This window comes from Paroedura picta, chromosome 4, assembly GCF_049243985.1.
Source record: "Paroedura picta isolate Pp20150507F chromosome 4, Ppicta_v3.0, whole genome shotgun sequence".
NCBI lineage: Eukaryota > Metazoa > Chordata > Lepidosauria > Squamata > Gekkonidae > Paroedura > Paroedura picta.
Genome location: NC_135372.1, coordinates 81,248,698 through 81,263,617, shown reverse-complemented (window position 1 = coordinate 81,263,617; position 14,920 = coordinate 81,248,698). Strand labels below are relative to the sequence as shown.

Here is a 14,920-nt window from a genome sequence, read left to right as displayed (position 1 = left end):
GATCTTGTCCAGGGCACAAGATCAACTGGGGACTAAAGACAATACATTTAAGAGGCACTAGTTAATTGGAGCGTGAGCTCTCTCACAACTTCTCTTTCTAGAAGCAATAAACAATGGATGGCTACCATAACTACTGCTCCTTTAATCTGTAGGACAGATCAATTGCCCTGACATCTTTCCTTAGTGGTAAAAGTAGTGTAATGCTCAGAGTGTCTGACTAAGATCTGGGAAACCCAAGTTCAAAACCTGACTTTGCCACAGAAGATTGTTGGGTGTTCTTGTTCCAGCCACACACTCTCAGCCTTGCCTACCTCACTGGGAAGAGAATGCATTACTTGGGGGGGGGGGGGAGGTAGTGTATACAGAAAGTTATTATACAAATAATAACATTTTGATTGTTATGTAAACAAACCTTTCATCAGCATTGTTTGTCAACAGCAATACAAATAGGAGGGGAGATAGCAAACTAGAACATGGCTGCTTTAGGCTGATCCTGCATTGAGCAGGGGGTTGGACTAGATGGCCTGTATGGCAAGTTCTGGCATGATCAGGCTAGTGTAGGCCATCTTTGTCAGGACACATAATCTCTAGTAGTTTCATCTAAATTCTACTACTAGATGTATCTTGGGAAGTCAAAAGTTAAGTAAAATTGCTTTGAAAGCACTGTATAATTTTGCTTGGAGTTTCTGATCTGAACAGGATTGACAAAGTATAAATGAAAAAAGTCACTTGTTCTTTAAGAGCTGTGCAAAAAGGGCCTCTTTTGTCTCCTTTTCTTTGTAATAAATGCTTAAAACAACTTATATGTGGCTCCCAGATACTGTCCTGTGAAGCCAGTTTACAGGGCAGTCCTGCTTCGCTTCAGGCCTATCTGTTCTACAAGCTTATATTCATTTCATAACATTTTAACTCTCATAGCTTTCCTCAGAGAGTCCTAAAATCTGTAGTTTGATGAGCCCCACACTGAACCACAGTTCCCAGATTTCCTAGGAAAAGCAAATAACTGGAAAAAACAGTTCAAATCTATGACATGCAAATGTACTGGATAATAGACTGACACAATGTGTCCTTTGTCCTTCTACTCCACTCACAATGCACCCTAGCATCATTAACCAATTCTACAATGTGGTGAAACCAATTCTACAATTCTACAATGTGGCTCTTGTACAAGAGCCAACTGAAAAATTGCCTACTGCCCTACCCGAAGAAGTCATGACTGACACTTTATATCACCTATTGATGGAATGCCTTAGATTTCTTCACTTGCAAAAATTACTAGTATAATATTGGAGAACATTGAAATCTAGTACTGCAGACAAGAAGGACACCATGCATAAAATTCTAGGTGAAAGTGATCCGGAGATTATCCGAGAAATAGCCAAGGTATTGTTAACAATACAAAGGGTGAATTGTTCATATCTGAACCCTATACCGGCTAAAAACAAACCTCTGTGATCCCAATGTAGACCGCACATCACGATATGGCCATCTTGTAATATTTATATGTTATTGAAAGACTGTTCATATCACTTAATTGCACTATTTCAGCTATACCATTTTTTCTTTTTGTCTTTTTAAATCATTATTATGCCAAAAAAGGTATTCTTTGATCTGTAATCTTACTGCCCGTAGCATGTTATAGTTGAAATGCAGAATATCAGTTCACCTACAGTGGAAATATGGCAAGGACTGACACATCAAGATATACTACAAGAGTTTTTTTCCTAAGCAAAGTGACAGGGTTGCATGTCTCTGAACCCAGTTATATGTTACACAGTCCAATTCGGGAAGGATATGACAAAGACTCTGAAAACCTTAGTATTTATATTTATATGCACATTTACAAGAAGAATATGCCATCATGGCAAGTTGCAACCCCATCCATGAGACGTTCCAGGAAAGAGGTGAGCAGATGTAGCTTGCCATTGCCTTCCATAGCAATACCACTCTTCTTCGGTTGTCTCCCATCCAAGTACTGGCAGTGGCCAGCCCTGCTTAGTTCCCAAGCTTTAACAAGCCCAGGTCAATTAGTACGGGGGGGGGGGCAATTCATAAATTTATAACCTTTTATCTTTTTCTTCCTTCGTTATACTTTTAACATTTCTGTGTTTTTATTTCTTCCTCTATTTTAATGTAGATATGAAAGACAATGGTAAATACATAATTTAGACTATAAGCCTACCAGTGAGTAGGTTTCAGATTTTAACTCTAAAATTTCCAGCAAAACCCCCTCCCCACAAATATATCATTCAGACCAGACCTAACAGAATCAGTGGGTAGACTTGATTTCATCCCTAGAATGCCCTACAGCCCCCCTGAGAAATGAACAAGGCACTTCACATTCTTTGGCATCACAAGGCTTTAAATGCTGTAAGCTGATCCATTTCACTCAAACAGGGAAAATGACACACTGACAGCTTTTAGCTCAAGCAATATAACACTCTTTCTTGATCACAGCATTCATAGCCTCTCAATTCCGGCTCTCAAGTTAAATGGAAAGCTTGACTCCTGACATTGGTAGTGCTTAATTCCCCCTCCCAAACCTTTTCTATATTTCTAAACAAATCAGTCTGCCGGCACATAGGAAGCAAGGTCAATCAGTCTCAGTACCAGGGTTTGTTATGGGGATTAGTGAAGATGTTACTGAATTGCAGGAGTTTGGAAAATGCCACAGCAATAGGTGCCTGTAAAGCAAAGTAGGGTGTTTCCACCCAATTATGTCTCTCAGCTAACTAGCTTACACTTTACTGCCAGCATTCCCAATGCCCCAGTTTGTTACCTTGAAACATGTATGCATGACACCCATCCACACTAGGCAGCCTTGCTCTTGGCAGCCAAACTGCACTCTGAACTCAGTTTACAGCCTGCATAAACTAGCAGACAAAAATAAACGTCAAAATTAAATAGCTCCTCCATAAAGTGAGCAGCAGAAGAGGAAAGGAAAGCAATTGCATAGCAAACAGAGCCTTGCCAAGGGATTATGAACTCCTCAGAGAGAGATTTCACAGTCCAAAACAATGCAGAAGCCACTTTTAAAATGCAACATCATCTCCCTCAGAATACAGGAATAGTCACTGGAACTCTGTACCTGTGCATTCTTGACCACTATTTATCAATGATCAGGAAGTATATACTTGATAAAACAAGACACATGTGCCATACACACCTCAAAACCACACTGGGACCCCCAGACAGCACAGTCTGTTACAAAAATCACAAGAAACTCACATATTAGAATAATGTAGAGATTATAGAGATTTAAGAAAATCCAGCCTACACTCCCACTTCATATACATTAATCTCCATTTTGTACCAATATAAATACAAGCTTCAAGCATACAATAGGAAAAAAAAGAGTGATTTGGTAATACCTGATTTAAATGCCCGGACCCATCATGCTTAGGTCAGCATGAAGTATTTAGAACTTTTTTTATTCTGCCCTTTCCCCAAGGAGCTCAGAAAAACACACATGGTTTTCTACTGCTGCATTTTTATGTTCACAATAACACTGTGAGGTATTTGGGAATGAAAGAGATAAAAGATTGTGTCCCTGTGTATGTAACAGGCTCAAGTTCACCCAGTGAGTTTTACGGGTTGAAAGAGGACTTGAAGCTGGGCTTCCACAGTCCGAGCACAACACTTTTATTAATTTCAATGTATGACACTTAACACTGATCATTACCCAGTTTCAAATTTGATTTGTTGTCCCATCAGACATGAAAACCTACTAGATTTCCACACAAAGCATAATACATCAACATTCATTTTCCCTTGATTTATTTTTTATTCATCTACCAAGCTCCGTCAAATCAGTTTTGCCCTGGCATAAAATAGAAACAACACAGAAGATCTTCGCATTACAATTCAAAATGGGATTTTGTTATTGGTCCAATTTTGGGTAAAGTAATTCAGGGATGGGGATTTCATACAATGAATTTGCTTCCATTAAGTGTTACATTGGTTCAAACAGAGCCACCTCCCCCCCACCTCCCTCCCCCCATGCTATCTTTTTTGAAGTTGGGAGGGATGTCCTAAATTAAGTGCTATAGACATAAACCAATATAGTGTTACGGTGGCACCACTGAGATGCTTTGACTCCATTGACTCAATGGAATCAATGGAGTCAAGGCATCTTTATGACCCATTATGCACAGGCTGGAACACCCGCACTGGTGGCATCAGGGCATCGGGGGAAATCCCTTTTTATGCATGACAACAACACCAGCATGGGTGTGGCCCAGCCCAGGCCCATGGAGGGCCCGCATTACAGGAACACGGGATCTTCCGTGGTCCCTGGGATACCGCGGGCGCTGGCGGGGGCTGGGGCAGGCCGGTGCCATGAGTAACTGACAGTGCTGGGCCTTTTGGCCCAGCCACATCCCAATCTACGGTGTCCCTGCAGGGACACTGCACACTCCTGCGAGCTCCGCGGAGCCGGCCAGGGCGTCCCATGGGAGGGCAACATGCTGCTCTCTTCCAGCGTGTGGTAGGAGCCCGGCCCCTTCCCACTCCCCCCTGGCTGCTGCAACCATTGGGCAGCATTCTGGGCTTCCCAGCCCTGGCTCAAAGTGTACGTGTGGGTGCGTGCTATGCCGTGGCATCTGCATACACCGGGGAGCCCCACCCCCGGGCGTACATGGGAAACGTTGGGGGATCCTGCCCCGCTGCCTGGCATAGCAGCTGCCGTGCATAATGGGTCGATGCTGCTGCTATAGCATTGAAGTGTTATACTGGATTAACACTATACTGAAGAACATGCAGTGAAAAAAGGCAGGGGGAATGTGGAGTTGCAGGAAATGCTATGGATATTTTAAACAGCACACCACAGTAATTCAGAGTGCAATGAAGAGATAGAAAATGACAGTTTTCTCAACAGCGGTTTCCTCAAAAGCAGCTCAACCACTTTGCTAACCTGATGCAAGAAGGTTTGTATGAACAGGTAAAAAAAATCTACTAGCAGCCAGATATTAAAATGAGTCAGCTGAAATGACAGAAAAAATCCATTAGCAGCCAGTTACTAAAAGGGAATACATGAGCAGTTTGAAAATGGCCATAGTGTCGGCACTGCTTTAATCTCGGGTAGGGTTCATACTCTACCTCTTAGGCCCCCAAACAATAGCCCTTTAATTTACAAGCCTGTCTTCACTTCTCATTTTGATAGCAACATGATAAAATCTAGAATAAACATAAAACTGCATTTGGTTGTCAATTTGACTCTAAGACACACAGGCACATCTGGACTCCCTGGCTCTTGTTCTTCTCTTGAGCTGTGCCACCTGCTCCTGCCATGGGCTCTACCTTCTGTTCTTATCTGCCCTTCTGTTTCTCCATCCTTGGCTCCAGCCCTAGAGCTCACTTACTATACCAGTAGAGTTGCCAGACATCCTTTACATTTGCACACAAAACACACTCACTGACAGTGTCCCACATTTCAGAGACTCTACTTCTACAGCTGAACTTGTTTTGGCAATATTCATTTGGTGGCCACTACCAGGTATTTAACACAGGAGTAAAAAAACTGAAATGTGGCCCCTTTCCCCCCTGCTTTTGTTTCCAAGCAAAAATATGACAACAATGCAGGTTCAGAATTTTAGCAGCGTCTTCTCTGTCCTGGTGAACTATGATTACTAAATCTGTTCTGACTAGATATAATGGCAGCAGATCAGCCTTGTTAATGTGAGCTACACCTAACAACTACAAAGCAGAAGAAGATGGGGACATTTAAAGCAGATAAGCGGAACACTGAAAATGTCTGTTTCCACCTTTTTCCCTATTCAATCACCCACCCCCAGCCCCACTTTTCTCTCATAGCAATTCTGAGTGGAAATAAACCCAGCTTGAGGGCAGCTGTGAGACTGCTGGAGACCAAGGAAGTCAAGTGAAAGAAAATTAAGAGGCTTTGGGGAAAGACAGTGGCAAGTTCAAAATGCCAACGAAGCAACATATCCAGTTGAATAAGCATGTAATGCAGTGTCCTGCATCAGGACAACAGGAATAAGTTTCAGTAAAAGCATTCAGTGCTGGTTTCTGTCTGAGGCAACAAGGCTGACAGGAAAAGAGACAGAGAGAGGAAACAGAAACATTCACTCTGATACTATACAAAAGATTAGACAATTTAGTGTTAGCTCCAATAAGAATTGCTCTAGGTATCATTATTGCTTATTATTATTATACATTATTATCTTCAGAACTATGCAGGAACATGAAAGCTTATACCCTGAGTTAAACTTTGTTGATTTTACACAGCTACCCAACTGAATCTATTTTGTTATATATTATTATTGTTAAATAATGTTCTATGTAAAATGACTAACCTTTTAAAAATAGTCTACAGGGGTTAATGTCAGTTACTCTAGCTTCTCTTCTATCCTGAGGTGCTTTACTTGCCAGAGGGAAGTGTGAAACAAGGAACATATTTAGTTATGTATCTTGGATAGCCTGAAGCAACTGAATATATAACTGAATGTTTTTCATTGGGTTTCCAAAGGGGAAGAGGAGAGACTGGAACTATGCTTTACTTCCCAAGAAAGTGAAGCACACAGATATGATAGAAGAAAAAGCACATCAATTCCTATCCTTGGCTAGCACACTCCCACCTCCATCTTTTTCATACTAATGTGCGAAAATCAATTCTATTTGGTTTGACATAAACACTCTGAATACAAAACGAAGCAAATTTTCTGCCTGAAACCTTCATGTTTTCTCATGACCTGTGAAATCCAATAGAAACTAGAATTAACCAGCTTCGTATATATGCAATTGGTCATCTACAAAAAGCTGTTAACATTTGCAATCAGAATGTAATAACAAAGTACGTGAAGAACTTGCTGTTACAGCCACTTGGTAACATAATCAACACTCAGATGATCCCCTTGAGGCTTATCTTGACCCTGGGGCATCATATTATCTGTTACACCCTATCCAACCCAGCTGCTGTCACCAAAGATGAAGCTTAAGAGAAGGCCGATCAAGTTGCCTATCAGAACTCTGATAAGAGCAAATCCTGTAAAATGACAAGGAAGACGAAAAACTTTGCCTGAAATAAAGTGGTGTGACTGGAGAAGGATGAGAGAAAAAATACTGGCATTTTACCCTTCTCTGTGAAGTTCCAAGAAAAAAGTGCTACTGGGTTTTCTTGCAGTCTTGAGACACTACTAAATCCTTTATCGGCATTCACAATTTAGAAACCAAGATAACGTTTGATACGGTAAGGAGATGGCAGCTTCTGATATGAATTTGCTGAGCATGTTTGTATTTAAAATCTAGTGCTGTGTAGTTGCCCATCAAGACACGTCTTGCCTGAATGAATACTGATACCCTGCTGAAATCATACAGATTCCTCTTGGGCGGGAAGTCCTCCATTATCCTAATTTACACTCGTTTCATCTGCTCCACAACACGATCAAATCCAACACAGGGATGACCATGAACCAACTAAAAGAAGCGGTCATTGACAGAGACACGTGGCGGAAACTTTCCTATAGAATCGCAGAGGGTCGGACACGACTGAACGGATGATATTATCATCTGATACAAGCCACCTGACACAATTATTTCCGCTCTCCTCATAAATCTATGCTCCTCATTCAATGCCAGGTGCTTTCTATTGCTTGTCAGGAAGGCACATCTCTGGAGGTGCAGGTTTGGTTGCCCACAAAACAATTGTTACTAACAATTCCAAGCAATATTAGACCCATCTGTAACCGCTCGGTGTGTGGTATCATATTTGGTTAAAGGCCTGGTGGGCAGACAGTGGGCAGGGCCAGTCCAGGTGAGGGCCTGATCAGAAGGCACAAAGTTCTATCCAGTTGGGAGTCACCCCCCACTCTGACTGGCCATGCCCACTCAGGGCTTTGGCCCAATCATTGGGCCAAAGTTCTGACAGGGCCCGCCCACCCAGGGGCAATCTGGAGACATCGCTGCCAATCTGCCCCTGACCACCACGGGAAGAGGAGTTCAGTAGGGCTGCCAAGGGGGATGAGAACAGAGGCTTGGACAGGCTGCGCCAGCTCTTCTCGCCCCAAGGCTGTCCTAACTGTCACATCAAACTGTAATTTCCCTCTCTTTGCCTCAGAACACTAACAGAGCTGGCAGGAGGCTGGTGAGTGCACTCCCTCCCCCCTCCCTTCAGTCCTGCTGTGAAGGAGCCTCTGATAGCCCCTGACTAAGGGGAGGTATTTCCGAGAGCAACACAGGGGAGTCTGAGGGCATGGGTGTAGGCATTCCTTTTGAGGGGGGGGATTTCTCCTGCCAAACAGCTGGCTGATAGGGAGGCCACAGAAAAGCCCCTTCTCACTTAAAATACTGCTCTGGCTGGGGGTTAGACACATACAAGCCATGTGTATATTTTCTTTGCAACTCTCTGCAGATTTGAGGCCTGCTGCACAGTGTTATTCTGAAGACGAAACTGGATGCTGTTGCGGAGGTTCTTTTGCCTCCTGTTTTATCTACACAACAACCCTGTGCAGTAGGCCTCAAATCTTTCAATTCAACAACAACCTGTATGGGAGGCCTTAAATGTTTGTTCTCCACAACAACACTGTCCAAACTCCAAAGCAGCCCTTTCTGCCTGGGGAGTTGATCATTTTAGTCTGCAGATGAGCTATAATTCCAGGAGCTCTCCAGGCCCCACCTGGAGGTTGGCTACCCCTGGTTGGAAATATTCCTGGAAGTTTGGGCCAAAGTTCTTTGTACTGTGACTACTCCATTATTAGGGCAGGGGGACATTTCGGTGTCTGTGGCCTAATTCACACAAGAAAGGAAATGATGCAGAACTGAAATGAACTGGTTGCCATGTAATCTCCCCCTAAGAAGAGTCTCCAGTCTGATTTTCCCTTCACATATCTGAAGACATGTTTCTGGAAAGCTCATCTGTAACCACTATGCCACAATTCCCAAAGGTCAGTCCTCTCCCACACTCAACAGACATTCCAAACCACAGCTTCTTGACACCCATCTCTCCATACCCATGCCCTCATTTGCCACCACGCCACCACAACCTCCCACACAACACACACATTCAACCTGGACAGCTCCTCCCCTTCCTCTTCCCACCGCCAAGCTTTGCCCCTATTAAATAAATAATATTCAACCACCAAAGCAAGATAGTCAACACTAGAGAAGCATTCATCACAAGCAGTTTTGAGAGTGGCAGGATAAAAATCATCAAATTATAAATAAAATTAAAACATTAATTGGTGGTTTAGAGGGGGCAAAGGGCAGGAGAGGACTAACACTTGCCTTCTGTGCTTTTACTGCAACAAAACCAAATTAAAAGCTCGCCTTCAAGTGTTCCATAAACTCTCTCTTGGTTGACAGAGAGAGGTCTATGGACAGACAAAGTCAAGGCTATCAGAGTATAAGAAGCTTGGGAAATGATGCTTCAGAAAATTATCTTCATTGTTTTTTGTAAACATTTCTCTTTGGAATAACTAACTGAATTCTCGGCATTGGTCACAGGAATAATGAGACCAGTACATTTAAAGGACTAAGGAGTGTGCTCAGCATAAAACAGCAACATTGTCTGATGGGAAGATCATGACAGACATCCCAGAAATTTACCCCTACTAGCTTTGCAGCTCCTGCATCTACAGAGCTCAGGTAGCAAAGATTCATGCCAGCTAAGATGCCCATTCACTGATCCATGTTCATTTTATCGTGCTACTCTGCAGCCTGCTTGTATACATCCCCGCAATTTTCTCCCAGAACAGCCCTCGTGCTTCAGATACTGGCAGAAAGTAACAAAGCAGTGCCAGCCTGCCTTGCTGTGCACAAGCCAAGCAGCTGGCTTAGACTGGAGCTGGTTCCTTCCTGGACACTAACAAAAGATCAGTTGGCTGCACTGCTCCGGATGATACACTCTCTTTACAAAAACCGGCCACTTTTCTTTTCGCCTCTAATCCATGCCTTTCAGAACCCTTTAGGAAATGATTGAGTGTAATCACTGTGCTAGGTCTTAATTGAAGGGATCATCCGTGCACTTCAACAACTTCCTTGTCTCACCATAGTCACAACATGTCAATGGACGAAAATCCTTCTCACTACTTTTGACACTTTTATATCAATGGCATATTATTTCACAATGCACAATCCCAGCTAGTCCTCCCTGAATTAGAGGAAAATATCAGAGATTGTTCAAAGATCTCAGAAGCCTTTTGTTTCAGACAGGCTTTCTTAATCAGGGTTTCTTGATGGCTCTGGAAGGGTTTCCTGTTTTTATATATTTTTAAAATTTGTTAAACATTTATCTGGTGATATGACCATATATGTTGACCCCCCCAATGGCCAATGATGGGCCTGGAGGGGGTGGGAAGGGGAAGGGTCCCAGGTGGGCATGTACCCAGCTATGCTTCCCAACCATATTCTGCACTATCATGCCACGAATAATGTTTCAGATGTTTCTTAGTGGAAAAAAAGTTGAGAAAAGCTGGTTTCAGAGCTGTATCAGTTGGTTACCTGCTTATAAGTATGGTGACTGAGTAGCTGCTTGAAAGTTGTAGAATCCAGGATACTTCAAAGCCCAACATATCCTAAACACTTCATCAAGCGTTAGCACTGATCCCTGAAAGATTGGTACCCCATAAAGCTTATTATAATCCTTTCAAGTACTTCAAGCATTAAAATCAAGGCCTACAAAGGCTATCTACTCATAGTAAGATTGACAGGACCAAAGTCTCTTAAGCACTAGCCCACCTATGGGTCAGGGGTTGCCAAGGCCAAGGCTCAAATTTCTGCTATTGCATTAGTGAAATTTTTTGGAAAGCAGATAAGCATTGTGCTAGTTCAAAAACCCTATGATCAAGCCCACTCCTGAAGAGCTATGAAGAGTTTTCTGCATACTTCTTAACTAAGCACAGCTAGGAATTTCTCTTACTCCCACATATAATTTCTTTTTGTTGACGAAAGGCAAAGCAAAACTGCCTTGAGAACCAACCTTGGAGTTTCATCTGACAAAGGGCACTGTGACCACAAGGGAATAAGGATGGCAAATCCAATGAAAACAAGCAAAATGAACTTCAATAAAAGAATGATAGTCTGCCAATTTACAAGCCACCCTTACAAGTATAACTTTGCTTGACTGCCTGGTATGCCACACAAAATCTGCATATTATGGTTATTAATACTGCAGACTAATAACCCAAAAGGAAGAGATTTCTTTTAATGTGCTTTGAGATCCAGAAGTATTTTCCCCCACTTCATACATTTGTTTTGACCTCAATATATGCTTTAAGTAAGGCATATATTGTCACTTCCTTCACATATCCTAAATGTCATAATGACATGCTTTGTCATCCATTTTCATACTCCCTGCAAAATCCAAAATGCACCATAACAGAATGTGCATCCCATGACAGAAGCATGACAGACTGAGCTAATATTGTATGTGTGTGTGTGTGATACATCTACATACAATGATACTCTTCTGTAGGGGCAAAATTACCTGAGAACAAACTCTTATCCAGTGTAAAACAATAAATTAATGGGTAACAATACCCATATAATATTCATTCTATTAAAGCAAAAACCATTTGCAACAGTTTAATACCCTTGGCAGAGACTGTAATAGGTTGCAATGTGACAGGAAATGCATACATAGTAATCACAGACCTTGACTATAACTCATTAATTTCTCTAGCCCATTATGGATGGCAGCAGCTCAGTACACTGCCCGGAGGCACCGGCAGTGGGGAGGGGAGTGGGGGGGCATGGGACCCCCACCACACGATGGCTGGGAGCGGCATCCCACTCTCCCACCAAGGTTGGGGTGGGGGGAACTCCCCAGACAGCTCTGTGGCTCCGCAGAGCTGACAGGGACGTTTGGTGTCCCTGCAGGAACATCACAGGTCAGGGGAAAATTATGCACGGCTCCAGCCCGACCTAGCCCCCACGGTATCCCAAGGAACATGGAAAATTCCACACGTTGTGCGCAACCGGGGCTGCCCTGCTGCCACCACCCCAGATTATGTGCCCCATGCATAATCATTCTCTGTTTCATTTCATTCTTCACTTTACTCCTTTTAACAACTAATACATTTCTGCAGGGCCTGCAATAGGGAGCTCTTCCGCCAGTCATTTGGTTGAGGCCAACCAAAATCAGCAACATTTACAGGGCCCCTGCACCCTTCCTCCCAGGAATCCCTACACCCATTCTGAACCTTGGACCTGTTCTATTTGTTATAGACTGTTACCCTCTGTTGTAGTTGCAAATATTAAAGTCATTATTGTTGCAATTCAATCATATGTTATGTAGAAACTAAGTTCCATATATTGCTTATGTTCCATGTAAACTGGCCTGAGCCTCAGGGGAGGGAGGTATATAAATATAAAAAATAAGAATGAATTATTTGTTTGACAAATAAACCATAAAGAGCTCAAACTATTTTTGACTTCTATATGGTATTAATGTTTCTTAAACCTAATTCATGTTCATTAATAAATAGGTTAATGGATAAACTATGAAGTAATTATCATCTCAGATGTGACACATCTAATAATCTCCTTAAACATTGTTGCTAACTCTAATGGAGTGTTTTAATGCTCTTTTCCAAGCAAATTCATTGTGGCTTGGGAAAATGCCTTAACTATCCCAGAATAATGGTCTGAGCCAAACTGACAGATGGCACTGTATAATTGCAAGCCTCTTCAAACTTAAGAGTAGACAGGCATATACCTCTTTCTACAAATACCACCCCCCAAAAAAAAAACAACAACAACAACAAACCAGCAATTAAAAGCACACGGGGAATAATATTCTAACTTCTACAATATTCAGGTCAAGCCTTCATTCTACATACAGCACCACAAACACAAAATGACATACATAACTATCAACTGATATCTCATTGGTTGTTTCAGTGTTAAGCAGTCAAACTGTCCTCTTTCAGAGATTAAGTGCATTATTTTTTCACATTAAATACTATGTGCCTGTTTTGACAGTTATGTATATCATTTTGTGTGTGTGATGCTGTGAACATTTTCATGTCATCTAAGTCAGCTTTTTGCAACTTTTTTACCATTGAGAAACCCCTAAAACATTCTTCAGGCTTCGAGAACCCCCAGGAGTGGTGCTATGCCACCCTGTATACTTTCCCTAACACTGTCGCTTTTCATACCCAGGAATATGTTTGGTTCCAGCTACAGCAGGAGAAAAAATGGAAACAAGCATGTCAGGCTAAGAGGTGCATTTGGCTGACCAGTCTATATCTCAGAGGCTCTATTGTACTGTCTGACAAAATGTATGTCAGCTTTAATATCCCTTCTAGATCTCAAGCCTCTGTAGTATAACAAAGGATCACAAGGCCCTGTTCTAATGTTTGAACAAAACCATGTTATTAATTTATTTGTAAGGCAATGCCCTAAGATATTTTTCCTGTACAGAGGTCATGCTTTTCCCTCTGTAAATGTTAGCAGAAAGCTGTCGCCAAGAAATAGGTCAATCTAGTTTCCATATTTCACCCTTTAGCTTTCCTTAGAATTTACAGTTCATTCTGACTTTCTGCCCAATTCAACATCACTTCAAGATGAACTAGGAAGAAAATGATATGGAGTAAAACAGCAATTAAGGCTGCCATTTGGCAACTGTTGTGGGATCTCCTGTTATATAAGTTTGTGGCATCCATCCAGTAACCTGATGAAGTGGTAGCCTTACACCAATTAACTTCTGTTAACATCCTTTGTTGGCCATCTGAGCAAAGAAGCCTTGGATGGGAGCATCAGGCATAAATCAAGTATTCATCCTCTGTTTGATAAGCATAGAAGAACAGCATATTAATTGTGCCACATGATACTCAGGAGACAGCCAGTACAGCAGAGTCTTCTCAGATCCTTTTCAGCTTGTTAAATACAAAAATCAGATATAAAAATTAATAGAGCCACAAAGAAATCTTGTCTGCATTAGCATGGTAGAAATTATCTTTGGTTACATATACTGGTTAGGGAACGATAGGTACCTGACACCACTGTGCCCATATTCCTCTCTGCAGGCCTCACCTAGGATGGCTGGGTTAATCCTGGTCCAACCAGTTTACTCTTCTCTTCACAGGGTGAAGGTGGGCACTGCTGCACCCATTCTTCTCTTTGCTAGCAGCACCACACCTAGGTTGCCAGAGGTTGAAGTTGGGTGCCACCATGTGCCTCTTTACTTGCCACAACATGCCCAGGGCCAGCAGGATGAAATCAAGTACCATCGTGTTCCTCCTTCCTGGCCCACTTTTTCCAGATAAAACAAATGACCAGACTGCTCTGGAGCAAACAACCCTTGACTGCAAGATCTGGGAAACAACCGCCATGATGATGTATGTTCACCTTGGCTTCAATATGACTAAGAGAATCTGCATGAAGAATGAGAATACAAGCATGAACAGAAAGTATGTGAATGGGCTAGACTTGAGTCTACTAGAACCTCAGAGACCAACAAGGGTCTGGAATTATAAGCTCCCTTCATCAGATACAAGTTAGAAAGGAACCAGATAACATTATCCAGTTATCAGGAGTAAATGTAAGGAGACACAACCACTCTGATTCCCCAGTTACCTCATTTGTCCTGCCACTCCTCACCCACTATGGAACTGCCACTTATACTAAAAATCTGGTGTTTTAATGCACTTCCTGGGTTGGTTCTACCTCCCCCCAGTCTTTAACAGGCAAGCAGAGTTAATGAATGAATCCATCATAGTTCTTATACCATTTAGGCTACTGTCATAACCTGAAACATATTCTTATCTCAGCTTGCACTTGGCCGAAATAGGTAAATAAATATTATTGTAAACCACCATGAGCCAGCTGGCAGAGTCTGGGAGTGGTGGTTAATAAATGCTAATATAAAATTTTTAAATAAAATATAAAGGGAATGTTCAAGATACAACCCCCCCCCTCACCTTCACAGGTGAAGTTTTGTCAGCAAAGGTCAGGGGGGTATTTG

The 14,920-nt window shown here is 42.2% G+C and overlaps 1 protein-coding gene and 1 long non-coding RNA gene across 3 annotated transcripts in view; one reads left to right on the top strand and one right to left on the bottom strand.

Annotated features, from left to right (window-relative positions):
- The window catches only part of LRP8 (LDL receptor related protein 8), a 224,954-nt gene that overhangs the window by 153,819 nt on the left and 56,215 nt on the right, over positions 1-14,920 (bottom strand). The gene's annotated exons all lie outside the window — the stretch shown is intronic.
- LOC143835672 (uncharacterized) lies at positions 7,939-14,603 on the top strand. The gene is made up of 2 exons (XR_013230309.1): positions 7,939-8,101; positions 14,042-14,603. It is a non-coding gene; the product is annotated as an uncharacterized LOC143835672 (long non-coding RNA).